Source organism: Leptosomus discolor, unplaced genomic scaffold (genome assembly GCF_034619465.1).
Source record: "Leptosomus discolor isolate bLepDis1 unplaced genomic scaffold, bLepDis1.hap2 HAP2_SCAFFOLD_33, whole genome shotgun sequence".
NCBI classification, from domain to species: Eukaryota; Metazoa; Chordata; class Aves; order Leptosomiformes; family Leptosomidae; genus Leptosomus; species Leptosomus discolor.
In genome coordinates, this window is record NW_028237861.1 from 47,671 (window position 1) to 63,365 (window position 15,695).

Genomic DNA, 15,695 nt, shown 5'->3' on the forward strand with positions numbered 1-15,695 from the left:
TACCGTGTTGTTGTTCCCCCCACCCCCGCCCCTTCCCTCCATCGTTGGCTGTCTTGGCTCCCTGTCCCTGTTGTTTCATCCTCCCTCTCTGCCCTGTTCTTTGTTGTCTTTCTCCATGTGTCTCGGTCCAGCTTCCTGCCCCTGTTCTTCTTTCCTTCCTCTCTGTCGTGCTGCCTGTCCCAGTTTTGTCCTGCGTCTCCGTCCTCCTTTGTCGGTCTCTGCCCTGCTCCCTTCTCCCTCTATCTGCTGCCTCTCTTCTTCTCTCCCTGCTGCTTCTTTCTCCACCTGTCGGGCTCCCTGTCCCTGTCTTTCTCTCGCCATCCTGTTCCCTGCCTCAGGCGCTCTCGCTGCATCCGCTACCTGCGTGACTGAAGAAACGTTCGCAGTCTCCTTTGCCCTCCCAGCTGCGTTTGCAGTCCCTTCACAGCAGGCGAGGGGCTGTGAGGGAGCCCAGGGGAGGAGGTGCTGCGCTGCGGGGGTCGAGTGATGGCCCCCCGCTCCTGCGGCACGGCCCAGCCCTCGCCACAGCCGCCGCACGAGCTGTGGGCTCGTTGCCAGGGCCGCATGGCTGCCTGCGGGCGTCCGGCTCGGGCACCATGCTCAGCGCTGCATCCGGCGAGCAGCAGGCTGTCCTGCCGGCGGGCGCCGCCAGTAACGGCCGCGCGATGCTGCAGGGCCTGTGGGATGGGGCCGCCGTGCCCGCTGCCACTTCCCCGTGAGGAAAGGCCGCTGCTGCCCCCTGGGCACAGGGCTGGTGGGCGTGCTCTTTTCACCCGCCTGGCTCCCTGACCCCGTTTTCCTTCCACAGACCAGGACTCTGTGTCCTTTCTTTATCTGTGTCTCCCCCTCTCTGTTCTTTTCCCGGTACCTCTCTTTCTCTGCTCCTCAGTTCCTCTCCCTCACCTTATTTTTCTCTTTCTGTTCCTCTGCCCAGCTCCCCATGGCTGTGTTTTCGTTCTCCGTACCTGCTGCCCCAGCGTGGACTGCCGAGCGGTCCCAGGGAAGGGTGAGTGGACGGGCTCTGAGCCCCAGAGCAGGCGTGTTCCTCGCACTTAGATGGGTTTGCAAATAAACCCTCGCTCTGTCTCCTTTGTACTTGCTGAGCAGCGGTCAGAGAGTCCAGGGGAGCAGGTACACAGCGGGGGTAAGGGGCCATGGCTGCAGCTGCGGGCTGGTGCCGGAGGAGCCCCGGAGGGAGCCAGCGAGGCTGATGGCGATGGCCGCTCTGTGTCATGGGGCCGCAGCCCCAGGGGATGGTGCTGCTAGGGCACGCCTGCCCGAGAGTGCCGACAGCAGACGTCGGGCCCCGTCAGGGCAGCTCGCAGGGGTTTTGTGAGCTGGTGGAGAGGAAGGAGGAAGAGGGGCAGATGGCTGCCTCCGGGCACCTGGAGGCCTTCCCACCCCCTGGAAAAGTGCTCCGGCCTGCGCGCCCCATGCAGCTGCCCACAGCTCCAGCACCTGTCCCGTAGCCCCTGACCACCCCAGACCCTGCCCTCGCAGCAGCAAGCTGACCCGCGAACGTGCTTTATTGCCCCATAAGCACGGGTGCCGTTGGCAATGGTCTGGGGCAGGAGGGGGCGTCTCCAGGAGCTCCTGCAGAAGGAGGGGTTCCTGCCTGGGGAAAGGGGTGGCCGTCGCTGTGGACAACAGTTGGCCGTTCTTTGTGTCTCCCAGGGGCAGCACTGAGGACTTGGTTGCCGGTTCCTCCCCGGGGATGTTGCTGACTGCACCTGGCTCAGGTTTGTGTCCTTATTCTCCCAGTTAAAGCGGTTCCGTTAGTTTAATTCCCTGCCCGGTCACGTTGCTGGTGCCGCAGATACCTGCAGTAGAAGAGCAGGTGTCGGCCTTTGCGGTACGGGTCGCTGTCTTTGCTCAGTGCTTTGTACCCCGTGACACGGAGGCAGGTGAGGAAACTCCCCGCTGCTCCTCCGGCCGCCCTTGTGTCTGCTGGGGGTCGCCCCAGCCCCTTTCCCAGGGGATTGCAGGAAGGGTGGTGAGCAGGGCCCCGGGTGTACGAGCCCTGGCCTCTGCACAGGGAGCCCGTTCTGCTCCGGGGCTGCTGCGGTGCGGGCGCTCCGCTGGTCCGGTCGCTGGCGGCAGCTCTTGGAGCCGGCTGGGCTGCGCGGGCGTTGGGGGTTTGCTCACGGCAAGAAGCGGAGGCGTCGGTGTGAGGGAAGAGTTTCGAGACCGGCCGAGGTTCGGCTGTAGGCATAGTAGGAAGTACCCTTTTATGCAGTTGTTTTTGTTGTTTCAGGCTGGCGGTTTTCCGCTGAGGGTTTGGGGGTGGCAAAATGGTTTAATAGCCTGCCATTTTTTTTTTTTAAATTTTAGATGCATTGCATTTTTCTGGAATTCCTGACTATGGGAGATGGAACCTTGTTTTTTTTCCCCACCGTTTTTACTGTGTGCTGTGTAAGTTGCTGATGTCTTGATCTATGCTCTTTTTTCTCTCTTAATAGGACTGATGGTGAAATTGTCCAGCGAGGGTTAGGGTGAGCATCTTGTACTCGCCTGTATACGGAGCTTGAGAGTTTCTCGAGAAGGCATCTTCCCCAGAACTTCTCAGAGAAGAGGGTCTGCGTTCTTTGCGCTGGTAACAGTCTCCAGCCAGGGTCTGTCTTCTGTCGTAGGCCCGGGCACGTGAGCCTTCCCATTACTCCGTTTCTGACTTTTTCATGACGCGCCTGATGAGACGTGTCGTAGTGCCGGTCACAGCAGTTACGTTTCCGTGTAGTTTTTCACCTGTTGTGTGTTTAGCACCGGTTTCTGTGGTTGTAAGGTGCCTGTGTTAGATCTTTCAGCCGCCGTGGTTTTTCCGTCAGCTGACCGCCGCTGTGATTCCTTGAGGGGTTCAGTGGTAAGGAGGCGGTCGGTGGTGCTTGTTCCGTGTGCGCTATACTGCACATTAATGAGGTCTCAATGCTCCGGAGGTTTATTCTTTTGCGGTAGGCGGGCGCATCGGTAGCCGCACCGAGGGTCTCGTGCTCCTCGACTCACCGGGGTACCGCCGACCGAGCGCTCCCCGTCTCGCGCGAGAAGCTCCACACACAGATCTGTCCAGCACGTCTCGTGTCCGAGAAGGTGACGAGTGGTCCAGGATGCGCTGGGGTATCCGCTGTCGAGCGGTCTGTTCTCACGGAGCCCTCTTCTGGGACGACGACTTCTCCGCGTCCTGTGGATGTTGGGTCTTGGGGCCCGGCTTCTCGCGCGTCCACCGTTGCGGTTGCGGCCGCGGCCGTATCTTTTCGTCAGGGGCCGTGGCATTTGACTTCCGGGGTGGAAGGTGCTAAGGGTCGTACGCGTAGGGCCAGGTGTTGCTTTGGCTTTGGTTTTCTGTGATGGCTGGCTGGCTGTTGTTGGAGTCTAGAGGGTATTCCTACATGGAAAGGAGATCTCCGGAACCGTTAAGCTGTTGCTCCGCAGCCGGGTGACTCGTTCGATGCCGTTTTCAGATGCAGTGAGACGAGCCGTGCACCAAAGGGTTAGAGGAGGGGCGGGGGAGCGGCCATAAGAAGGTGGGTTGGCACGCAGTGTCAGCGGGCAGATGCGGCCGATGGCTGTGTGAGCAGCTGACAGGTCTTGGTAGGTTTGTTGTATTCCAAAGGCACGAAGTAGCGAGCGAAGCAGGGTATCGGCACTGCGGGTGGCTGGGGCGAGGTGAGCTGGGACTGGTGGGCTGCAGCAGAGAAGTTACTTTTCAGGCGTTGTGTCGTTTGTGAAGTTTATAAGCATCCCTTATGGGTTGTGTTTTACAGGTGGTACCGGAGCCTCAACGCGGCAGCTGGCAGAGGTAGGGTGGGTGGGCGGCCGAGGTAGAGGAGGAGGAGAGGGGAATGGGCACGGGCAGGCTGTGGTTTCGGGCGGTATCTCAGCACGTGCCTTTTGTTTTGGCTTTCGCAGGTCACGCACGTAGCCTCGGAGGGGCGAAGCTGCGCGCCGACCAGCGGCCTGAGGAGGCGAGGCGGTTGTCAGCCGGGCCGGCGTCCAAGAGCGGAGCATCCTGCGGCAGCTCGGTCAAGCGTTTCTGTGCGTTTGTGCAGGTGTTACGCAGCTGCCTTTGGAGTTGGGTGAGCTTTTGAGGTGGTGAGCTAAGGAGCAGCAAGGAGGAGCGTGGGGCTGGTGATTTCTCCCAAGCGTGACGGTATTTCTCTGTCTGTTGCTACCTTAGGGGGGCCGCAAGCGATGACAGCTGCAGCGTCCAACACGGGAATCGGTGCGGAGCAGTTGAGCGGAAGACCACGTTCCTTTTGAGGAGGAGGGTGTTTCGAGGAGGTCTGTAGTGACCCGTGTGACAGCTACCACTGTCAGCGGTGTGTGTGGTTTTTTTTTTTTTTTTTCTGTAGGCGATGAGGAGGAACGTGGCAACTGCAGGAGTAATCAGGTTAGTTGATGTGGTTTCTGCTGAGGATGGACGCGGATCCCCAGCCCTCTGGAAGCGAAGCTGAGGGACCAGGGACCGTTGTCCTGCAGTGCGTAACTTTGATTTCAGTTGGAAAAGGGATTTTCCTGGAATGGAAATCTTTCTCCTTCAAAGAAATTGCGTTGTACGAACTGCCTGTCGGACTCTGTGTGCTTGGCTGTAGAAGTCATGAGCAGTGAGACTTTTTGCCCTCTTTTGAAAAACAAAACAACAGCAAAGTCAATTTGTTTCCAAAGACTGAAGCACAGCAAGTGTTCCAAAAGTGGATGGCGTCACTGGTCTTTACATTCTTGGTTGCAACGGTCGAGATACGATTAAAAAATGTTCCTCTGCGTGCTTTGGTACAGCCAGAAGCCTTAGTGCATCTGCCAGTCCTGTTCGGTGGCCTTACCTGTTGCAGCCCTGGGGATTTGAATTTCTTTTTTTTTTTTTTTCTTTTTAATGAGTAAAACCATGTGGGGGATCTATTATTTCACTGATCTTTTCCTGTCATATATGAAACTCTAGAGAAAGTTAAAATTGTATAATTGGCAGAATGACTAACGCGGTTTAAACTCGCTGCCGAATCAGTACAGCATGTAATGTATGAGGTGTACTTAAGCGGTCAGGGGTTTCTCTAACTCTTTCCAAGCCAGAGGCAGCTGCATGTTACTGAGTTTCTTCCCTGTGTTTTGACAGAGCGCTCTGAAGTACTTGGTTTCTAATCATGTGACATGATAGAACAAGGTGGGGCAGGAGCAGAGTCAAATAACAACTGTGTATTTTGGAGACAGGTGTAAGCATAGATCTAGATGGGGGTGTACAGCCTTGTTCTGCAGCAGCGCTCTAAGGAAGGGCATCAAACATGAGCAAGAGCAGTTGCTTTTCTGCTAAGAAGGGGTTGGAAATCGTATCTGTTTGTCTTTCTATGGAGTGTTAAGTATTCAAATCACTCTGGTTTGTAGAGGATGTGTCTGTATTTCGGGCTGGTCTCCTTCAGTTCGACTGCTCTCCTGTCCCTCGTTCTATTGAATTCCTCTCCTTGCTTCTGTGTTGTTCTTCTAATGTGCTGAACTATGGCTGGGGCCTTTTGTTTCCCGATGTCTTGCTGTGAGTGTCCGGTGCTGCGCAGCAGCTCGCCCCCCCCCCCCAGGTTTGCCTGCCGGTGGCTCAGCACTCTCGCCCCGCGGGGCCAGCTCTGTCTCTGTCCAAGCTTTCTGCCACGGCTGTCCGGTGGGGAAAGGGGCAGTTGTTGCTCTGGGGAGCCCGTCCGGGCGTGGTCCGAGACGGGGAACGTGGCAGAGCCGAGTGCGAGCAAGAGCCATGGCACCGTCCTTTGGCGGACGCCCTGCCACCCCTCTGCTGTGCGGCAGCCGGCGTCGATGATCTGGCGGGGGGCAGGCATCGAGCATGGATTCTGTCTCGTGGGCTGTGGCAGGTGAGTGCTCGTCTGTGGGTTATGCCGGGGAGAGCCGTTGGTGTCGGTCATCCCCCACCCCTCTCCGGGTCCCCCTGTACCCCCAGTGTCAGAGAAAGACGCAGGTGCTGCTGCGCCGCTGTGACCGCACGGGGGTGCTGCGTGAAACGGCGCTTTGTGCTGCCTGCGCGTGGGGGGTGTGCGGTACTGCAGGCCGGGGTACGCGCATGCGCGCTGGCGGCCGCCCGCGGCGCGCTCTGCTACCACGATTTGACTAGGGTTGGGTACTGGGGCGTGGTACACGCGCGTGTGCGGTGACACCGATTTGTGGCGCTCTCTGCTGCCACCCTGTGACCGAAAAGCAGTACTGCAGTCCCGAAGGCGCTGCCGCGCTCCCTGCTGCCACCCTGTGACCGAAAAGCAGTACTGCAGCCCCGAAGGCGCTGCCGCGCTCCCTGCTGCCACCCTGTGACCGAAAAGCAGTACTGCAGTCCCGAAGGCGCTGCCGCGCTCCCTGCTGCCACCCTGTGACCGAAAAGCAGTACTGCAGCCCCGAAGGCGCTGCCGCGCTCCCTGCTGCCACCCTGTGACCGAAAAGCAGTACTGCAGCCCCGAAGGCGCTGCCGCGCTCCCTGCTGCCACCCTGTGACCGAAAAGCAGTACTGCAGCCCCGAAGGCGCTGCCGCGCTCCCTGCTGCCACCCTGTGACCGAAAGTCGGTACTGCAGGCCCAGCGGAGCTTTCCGCGCTCCCTGCTGCCACCCTATGACCAAAAAGCGGTTATGCAGCCCCGGCGGCGCTGCCGCGCACCCTGCTGCCACCCTGTGACCAAAAGACGGTACTGCAGCTCCGGGTGCGCGCTGCCGCGCTCTCTCCTGCTACCGCCTACAGTGAGTGGGCTACGCACCGGACGCTCTCACCTTTGTGCCCCGCGGCGGCCCCTTCCCCTGGGGATGTTTGGAAAGGCAGTGGGCGGGGCCTGGGGTAGATGAGTCCCGGGCTCTGCCCAGGGAGCTCCTTCTGTGCGAGGTGAGAGCTGTGGGATTGGGCAAGCTCCAGCAGCACCCACAGTAGAGAGAGCCCTGGGATGCAGCTTGGGCTTTTTTTTTTTATTATTTGTCAGCAGTTTCATACGGAGTGTTAAGGGGTGATGAGAGGGTTCTAAAACACACAGCTTTTTTAACTGACAGTTTTGCTGTGGTTTTGTTCTAGGTTGTCCTGGGTTACAGTGCAAAATGTGCCAAAAGAAAAAAATATTCTATTACCATCTTCAGGAGCTGTTGAGACCAGGTGGGGCGGTGCTCTCTGCCTCCCCCCCCCCCCGGACTATCTCCTGTTACTGGGCACAACAATGCCTTATCGCCTGACTCATCGATAACTCGCTCCTGGACTATCTCCTGTTAATGGCCCATCAAGGAACTGCCTCACGACTCCCCATCCCATTGTGAGATGCTCCGCCCGGGGGGGGGGGGGGGGGGGGGGGGGCGGGGGGGAAGGAGCCAAGCAGTCCATGCCAAATAAAAACAGAGATTTTGAACACCCTAGCAGCCTTCTTCCAGTGGATTCCCAGAGGAGCTTTTCCCCCCACTGGAGTTCCAGAGGACAAGAGCTACCTACCTACCACTGGACCTTCGGAGGAAGACCAGACTCTTTTACCTGATTGCTGCTTCCACAGAACTACATCCATCGCTTCAGGAGGACTGCAGCCAGCATCTTATCGGACTGCTACTGCCACCCTAACAGGGTGTCAGGTTGTATTCCTGACTCTGTCAGTGTAAACCAGTGGGTTGTTTGTTTTTTCCCTGCCTTGTGTTATATATATATATATATATATATATATATATATATATTAGTAAAGAACTGTTATTCCTATTCCCCATATCTTTGCCTGAACGCCCGTTAATTTCAAAATTATAATAATTTGGAGGGAAGGGGGTTGCACTTTCCATTTCAAGGGAGGCTCCTGCCTTCCTCCACAGACACCTGTCTTTCAAACCAAGACATAGGTGCACTGGATTTTCCTGGAATTCTGAACTTCCTGCAGGATGGCAACTTGTTTTTTGTGACAAGGGTTTGTGATCCCATTTCCTTTCCTAGGACTGAAGGTGAGATTATCGAGTAGCATGAGGATGTGCACCACATCTGCACCTGTCTATGCCCCCCCATACCCCTGTCTCTGCCTTCAGGTGGGGTTTTTCCCATGCCACCCCGATCTTTGTGGCCTTGACTCCCGTGTGTGTGCCTGGCCCTACTTGTCATGTCCCTGCCTCCCATGGGCCTGCCTTGCCTGCTTTTTTTCATGGTAGGGATGGACAACGACAAGAGTATATGTAAGAAGGCAGTCTTTATTAAGTTGCAAAAACCAAGATGGCTGAGATGGTGCAGCAGAAAAAGCGTACCCTTTTATAACCTTTCTTATCTGTCCACCTGTTCATGCACTAAGGCTGCTAAAATGATTCGCTCAATAGCTTTGTCCATTCACCTCCATTCACATAATGATTGGCTGGAGCTCCTACTGTATTTCTCACTGTACCTACTGTTCTCTTGCCAAGTTTCTGCTCTGTGGTATTACTTGCTCAGTCTCTTCTTGCTCAATCTCTTATAACTTCCTCAAACTTGTTTACAACATTCTTCATCCACTTCTTCTGTCTTTTCAAGGGTATACTGGAATGCTGTCAAGGTCAACTTCATCTTCCTCAATCAGGTTATCCCTGACAGATTTTTGTACCCACTTTATGGGTGTGCATAGCTCACACCCTATCCTCCCCCTGTGCACCTGCCTTCCTCCCCCCCCCCCGCCCCCCCACCATGGGTGTGCCTTGCACCTGCCTCCCATTACCATGTTTTGTGTCCCCCCCCCCCTTGTCCCTGCTCCATGCACCTGCCTTGCCCCCACCGCTACAAGAAGTGCTGCTCCAGATGCAAACTGTTTTAAACAAACTGTTTGCATTCCAAACTTCGCTCTGGCACTTCCTTGGGCCCAAAATGCCATCACCAGTAGATATCAGGGGGAATGAGGGGCACCCAGCAGGGACACCCTGAAGTCTCATGGTTTCCATCAGGCTTTCCCAAGGGCAGGGGTGGGTGGGAGAGTGGAAAAGCAGTATCGCTTTTTACATTTTCTTCCTACATCTCCCTCTTCAGAGCTCCTTGTCCCTGGGTGCTTGTTCTTGCCTGTGGCCCCTGTTCCTGATGGGCTCCAGGTGTGGCCAGTGGGGCTAATAACAGGGCCGGCCCTCCTGTGGGCTATAAAGGGGCTGCCTGAGGGAGCTGATAAAGGGGAACTGGCTGAGGAGGTAGCTGGAGGTACCTCCAGAATGGAATGGCTGGTCCCTGTGGTAAGGAAGGATCCCCCTGAGCTGTCCATGATGGAGCAGACCACCAGCACACGTTGCTGGCAGCTTGGTGCCTGCATCGGCTGTGTGTGTGAGCCGCTGGCCAGCCTGGCAGTGGAGGGGAGTTGAGAGAAAAGTGTTGGGGTGCTGAAGATCTGAGCTGGTGCCAGGAGCTGGGGTGAGTCACACGTTCTCCTGTGTGTGTCCCAGTCCACCTCTGCTGCCCTGCCTGCCGCTCCTTCTGCTGCCTGGGAAAGGGCTGCCCAGGGATGGGGAGGGCCAGCAATGGCTTTCTGTCCTGGCCCCTTTGCTGTGGGAGCCTGATGGACACCCTAACACCTTCCTGATTGCACTGGGGCTTCCCCTCAAGCCAGGGGGAGAGGCAGGGCTGGAAGAAAGTGGAGGCTGAGATGGGGTGCGAAGTCAGGGAAAATGTGGAAGTCAAGATGGGGGTGGAAATGGTGTCACTTTTTACATTGTCTTTGTAAGGCTCCCTCTTTTTGTCTTCCTGACCCTATGTGTTAGTTCTTGCCTCTGTTTCTTTTCCCCTATTGCTTTACAATATTCCGCTGTCCCTTGTCTTGTCCCTGCTTTGTGGTCCTGCTGGTCCCTTTGGCCTCTCTCTCCTGCTCCTCCTCGCTCTTATGTATTCCTCCATCTCTCCCTGGGTTTTTTGCTCAGTGTCCCAGTACTCCTCTCTCTATGCTACTGTCCTGCTCCCTGTCCCTCTCCTGTTTGCAGCATCCCGTTTACTGGCTGCCTGTCCCCCACCTCTTCTCTACCTTCCTCCTGCTTTTTCCCTTCTCTCCTGCTGCGTTTGCTGTGTTTGCACACCGAGCCTTGTAGCCAGCTCAGTGCCAGGATTTGTTCTGGGCAGAGGTGAGTAAACTTTTCCTGCCTCCTCTGTGCCCCTGGATGATATTCAAGCCCCTGGGTGCAGAGCTCGTGGCTGTGGGCAGGTGCCGGGGAGGGGGCCATGTGCTGTGGGGCTTTGCCCAGGCCCCTGTTCCTGATGGGCTCCAGCTGGGGCAGGTGTGGCCACTGAGGCTAATGATGGGGCTGGCCCTACTTTGGGCTATGAAGGGGGCTGCCTGGGCATGCCTGCCTGCAGGAGCTGGCTGAGGAGTCAAACCAAGGGGCTTCCACAGGCAACTGTCTCCAGCTGGTCCCTGTGGCAAGGAAGGATCCCTCCCACCCATCCACAACAGAGAATGCCACCATAACACAGCACCAGGACCTTGGCGCCTCTGTTGGCTGCACACGTGTGAGCTGCTGCATGTCCAGGAAACCTCGTGAGAGAAGTGCATTGAGTCACCCACCGCCTGCTCCTAAGGTCAGGCAGCTGGCACTGTGGAGGAGGAAGGGGCAGAGACAGAGAGAAAAGCCTCGGGGTGGTGAAGGTCTGCCGTTGTCACCAGGAGCCACGTGTCCCCTCGTGTGTGTCCAGGGCCATCCCTGCCCCGGTTCTCTGGATCTCTGCCTGCCTCCTTGCCTGTCCCTGCCTCTGTCTGCCTTTCAGGCTGTCTGGTTCCCCAAAGCTTTTTGCTCTTTTGCTAGCATTGCCCTGTAAAGTGTCACCTTCTACCTTTCCTTTCTATGTCGTTTCCTTTCTGGCACCCCACCAGCTCTGATTTCATTCTTCCTCATTGCTTGTGAAACTGGCATTTCTAGGTCCCCTCTCTCCGTGTCTCAGTTTACCCAGTTGCCTATGATTTTGGGAAGGGTGGTGGTTGGGGCCTGGGGTAGATGAGCCCTGAACTCTCCCAGGAAGCTCCTTCTTACGTGCGAGGCAAGAACTCTGGGACTAGGCAGGGTCCAGCAGCACCCACAGTAGAAAGTGCCCTGGGATGAAGCTTGGGCTTTTTTTTTTTCTTGTTTTTATGTCAGCAGTTTCCTAGGGGGTGTTCAGGGGTGACAGGAGGGTTTTAAAACACACAGCCTTTTTTTTAACTGATAGTTTTGGTGCTGTTTTGTTCTAGGTGCACTGGATTTTCCCGGAATTCTGAACTTCCTGCAGGATGGCAACTTGTTTTTCGTGAGGAGTGTTTGTGACCGCATTTCCCTTCCTAGGACTTGAAGGTGAGACTATCGAGCAGCCGTGAGGATGCGCACCACGTCTGCACCTGTCTATGCCCCCCCATACCCCTGTCTCCGCCTTCAGGTGGGGTTTTTCCCATGCCACCCCCAACTCGGTGGCCTTGCTAAGGGTGGGTGTGCCTGGCCCCAAATCCACCCGGCGCCTCCCCCCCGCCGTGAGCGTGCCTTGCTGCTGTTCTTCGGCACTGGCCACTGTAGGCGTGCCCTGCTTGCCCCCCCCCCCGACCCCCCCCCCGGTGTGCCTTTTCTGCCCCGGCACCGCCCCCCCCCCCGTGGGCGTGCCCTGCTTCCCCGCGCCCCGCCCCGGCACCGCTCCCCCCGTGGGAGTGCCTTGCTGCTTTGTACCTCGCCCCAGCACCGCCCCCCCCATGGCCTCGCCGACAGTGGCTGTGCCCTGCCCGGCCCCCACCCCCTCCCCTTCCCGGGTTTGCCTTTGTTATTCTGCACCCCACCCCAGCACCGCCCCCCCCGGGCGTGACTTTTTTGCCCCATGCCCCACCCTCCTGTTGGCGTGCCTTGCTGCCCCCCCCCCCCCCCCCGGCCCCGCCCCCCCCCTTGTGTCCCATCCCCACCACTTGCCCGGGGGCGGGGCCTGGGGTATATGAGCCTCGGCCTCTGCTCAGGGAGCTCATTCTGCTCTGGGGCTGCTGGCGCTGGCAGCTCCAGACCCAGCTGCCTCTGCGGGCATGGGGCTTCGGGCGCGGACAGGAGCGCAGGCGGCTGCGGCAGGGAAGAGCTGCGGCCGGGGACACCAGGCCACCCCTGTACTCCTCAGGCCCCCATCGGCTCCAGCCCCTCAGCGAGGACCAGATGTGCTCCTGGGCCTGGCCAGGCCCTGCCGGGACGCGTTCCCCCCCCGTCGGGCCCCCTGCCACCAGCTACGCCGAGCGCTGCTGCCTCTGCCCGGCCCCGGGGGCGCCGGGGCCAGAGGTTGTCGTCCCCAAGTGGGGTCACAGCATCTTTTGGGGGGGGTCGATGGCACCGACGCCGAGCCATCCTGCAGCCTGGCTTTGCACCGCAGGCATCTCCGTAAGCTGTCCGAGTTCCTCCCTCCCCTTCGTGTGCCCCTCAGTCCCCTCCATTTCCCATCCAGGCACCAGAATCAATCTGCGTGACAAGTGGCCTTCTCAGAACCACGGGCCTTCAAAGGGCCTTCTCTCACCTGCCTAGTCCTCTCAGAAGGACACGGGCGTTGCTCTGTGTGGACTCATTTGTCTTTCCTGTCACTTTCCTTGTCACTTGTTTTGGTTCGAGTCGCTTCAGTGTTACTTAAGGTGCTTGGTACAGTTCCTGATGCTGTGGGGTTCTTTTCCCCGACGGTTTTTCCTTGGTTTTGGTTTTTGGTTTGGGTTCGGTTTGGTTTCAACCCTATCCTGGGGTTTTCTGTCCTTTGGGACTTATTTCTGTTGAGGGAGGCAGATGGAGAAAAGTAGGAGTCTCAGTGTCTTACAACTGCTGGTGATCTACAATATTCCCTTTGCAACCAGAGAGCTCTGAGAGGAGGATTCTTGCAGGCTGTCATTCGGCTTTGTCATTCGGTCCCGTCCAGAATGTAGCGCTGGTACAAGTTCTGCAACAGACAGGAACGGGTCTAGCCTTGTTACGCGGGCTTTCTTTTTCCTTGCAGGTCGGACTTGAGACTTGCAATGGCCTTTTCCTTCGCTAAAAAAACACGCCCCGGACTCGCCGCAGACTCGGCAGCGTCGCGGATTTCGCCGGACCGCGCCGCTGGCAGAGCCGGCGGCCGACGGGGTCGCGGGCGCTCGGCACTGCGTCGGCCGGAGGCTCCCGTTGGCGCAGCAGCGACGGTCGGGGGCGGCGCAGCTGGACAGCCGGAGGTTTGGTGTCGCGGCGTATCTGCTGTGCGCGGGTTCGCTTCCCCGGGATTTTGGGCTGCTCTGGAAAAACGGGTGGCGGAGCCGGAGAGAAGAGCGGGCGGTGGCTACAGGCCGAGTCGCCGCTCGGGGAGGTTGCGCTCCGCGGAGCTTCAAGCTTTGGAGACGGAGTGCAAAACTGTCGAGCGTCCCAAGTGGACCGCGGCAGGCGTCCTGGCTCCGGTCGCGTCGAGGCGCTCCGATGGTTTTTCCTGGGGAATTCCAAAGTGGTCAGTTTCTATTAGTTTAATTTTTACCGCTCGTTTACGTCAAAACGTTTAAAATAAAAATGTCCGTCACAGTAACCAGAATAGTCTTTGGGAGCAAATACTGCCCGTCGTCCGCTCTAGCTATTGCTTCCCGCTTTGCAGACAGTACTTACTCCCCATTGATGTAATCAAAGGGCAAGCAGCAGAATGTCAACAACAGAGCACTAACTGGAAGTAATAGCTGTAGCGAAACAACTCTAACAGGAAAAGAAAAAAATCACGCGTCCTAGTTAATCCACTTCGTGGTAAAGTCACAAAATATTAGAGCGCGCCTAAAGAGAAGAAATATTACCTAGGGTTGAGTAATGACTAAATTTAGTGGCAGATGTTACTTAATGAACCAGGCAGTAATGATTCCCGGTCCGTACTGCAATTCAAAAAATGAATAGTTTATAGACCCTCTTGAAGTGATAAAGACAGAAAACTAATTGGGAGTCGTTAACAGCTCCATTTAAACATAACCACTGCTAAACCAATTGAACTGGAAACTAATTGGGAGGCTCTAACGCTTAAACGATCACACCGCTGTAAGCAAGCTGGGAGGCAACAGTGACTCCTGCTTAGAACCAAAAGAGTAATCGAAGCTTTAGATTTTTAGATAAAGAGAAATAAAAAAAGGAATCGTTCAATAACGGCTCCGTTTAAACGTAGGTACTAAAAGAATTCCCGGGCGGTGGTGAACTAACATAACGCTAAAAGATTTAGATTTAAAATAAAAGGAAAATTAGAAAACCAACAGGGAGTCACGACTGCCAAAATTTAAACATAGCCGTTGGGGGGGGGAGGAGGGGACGGGTACCAATTCCTTCCAAGTAGAGCTAAAAGAAAAAACCGACGCCCATTAAATCCGACGAACAAAAACTTAGATTTCATTTTAGAAACAGATCGAACGCTAACTGGGCATCATGAATGCCCGTTTAACAATACTAGCCATCTTAAACTGATGTATTAAAGATACCCCCGCAGCACCATCAGATGAAAATTTTCTCCTTGGGAAGCAGAAATAGAATACCAATTGGGAGCAGTTTAGAGTAATGGTCGTCGTGAACGTACCCCTAATTCGAGTCCTAATTCACAATCCGAAACCGTGATTTCCAACGGTAATGAACCTTTTCCTCTTGTGTCAGTCGGGTGCCTGCGCTTTGCTCCTGCTCCCTTCAGCAGCGGTACACGGAGCGCTCGCTGGCTGTGAGCCGTTCGTTCAGCGGCTTTTTGTACCAGTCAACTCTTCAATCGGGCCATTTAAATAACAGACTATTCTCTCAAATTCCAGCTCAAACGCGTGGCACGAATTAACGGCGCCCGAGGACCACGCCATTTACTAGTGCCGCCCCGGAGCTGAGCCTGCTTATTGCGAGGCTCTTCTCGCAAGAGCCCCTCACGCACGCACGCCCGCACGCCCGCAGGTCCCGTCACCGGTGCTCCGCGCCGGCCTAACCGCAGACCGGCAGGGCGGGCGGAGAAACTGCCCGGAAGCCGTGGAGAGCGAGACGGATTCGAGAGCGAGACGGATTCAACAGCGATTCCTGCCGAAACACGCAAGGAACGCAGCTCTGCACGGCGGGGCGGCGGCCTGTCCCCTCCTGGCCGCGCGGCCCCATCCCCGCCGCGGGCAGCCTCAGCCTTCAGAAGATGGCGGCGCCATACCCCCCCCCCCCCCCGCCCCCCTCCAAGCACCGGCCGCAGCTCCGGAGAGAAACGACGCGGATGCGGCCCCGAGACAGCGGCGCCGCCACCGCGGCCGCCGTCGGCACTCGTTTCGCGGGGGACTCACCGGCTCCTCCGGGGCTCCGGCAGGCTCCCGCCGCTTCCCCGCGGTCCTCCATGATGCCGGAAGTGCCCCTCAGTCCTCCGAACTTGCGCTCTATGGGCCCGCAGTCCTCCAGGATGCCCAAGTGCCGGTTCGGTGCGGGGGGCCCTGGAGTAGATGAGCCCCGGGCTCTGCCCAGGGAGCTCCTTCTGGGCGAGAGCTGTGGGACTGGGCAGGGTCCAGCGGCACCCACAGGAGAGAGTGCCCTGGGCTGCAGCTTGGGTTTTGGTGGGGTTTTTTTGGTTTTTTTTTTTTTTTTTTTTTTTACGTCGGCAGTTTCCTACGGGGTGTTCAGGGGTGACAGGAGGGTTTTAAAACACACAGCCTTTTTTTAACTGATAGTTTTGGTGCTGTTTTGTTCTAGGTGCACTGGATTCTCCCAGAATTCTGAACTTCCTGCAGGATGGCAACTTGTTTTTTGCGAGGAGTGTTTGTGACCGCATTTCCCTTCCTCGGACTTGAAGGTGAGAATATCGAGCAGCCGTTAGGATGCGC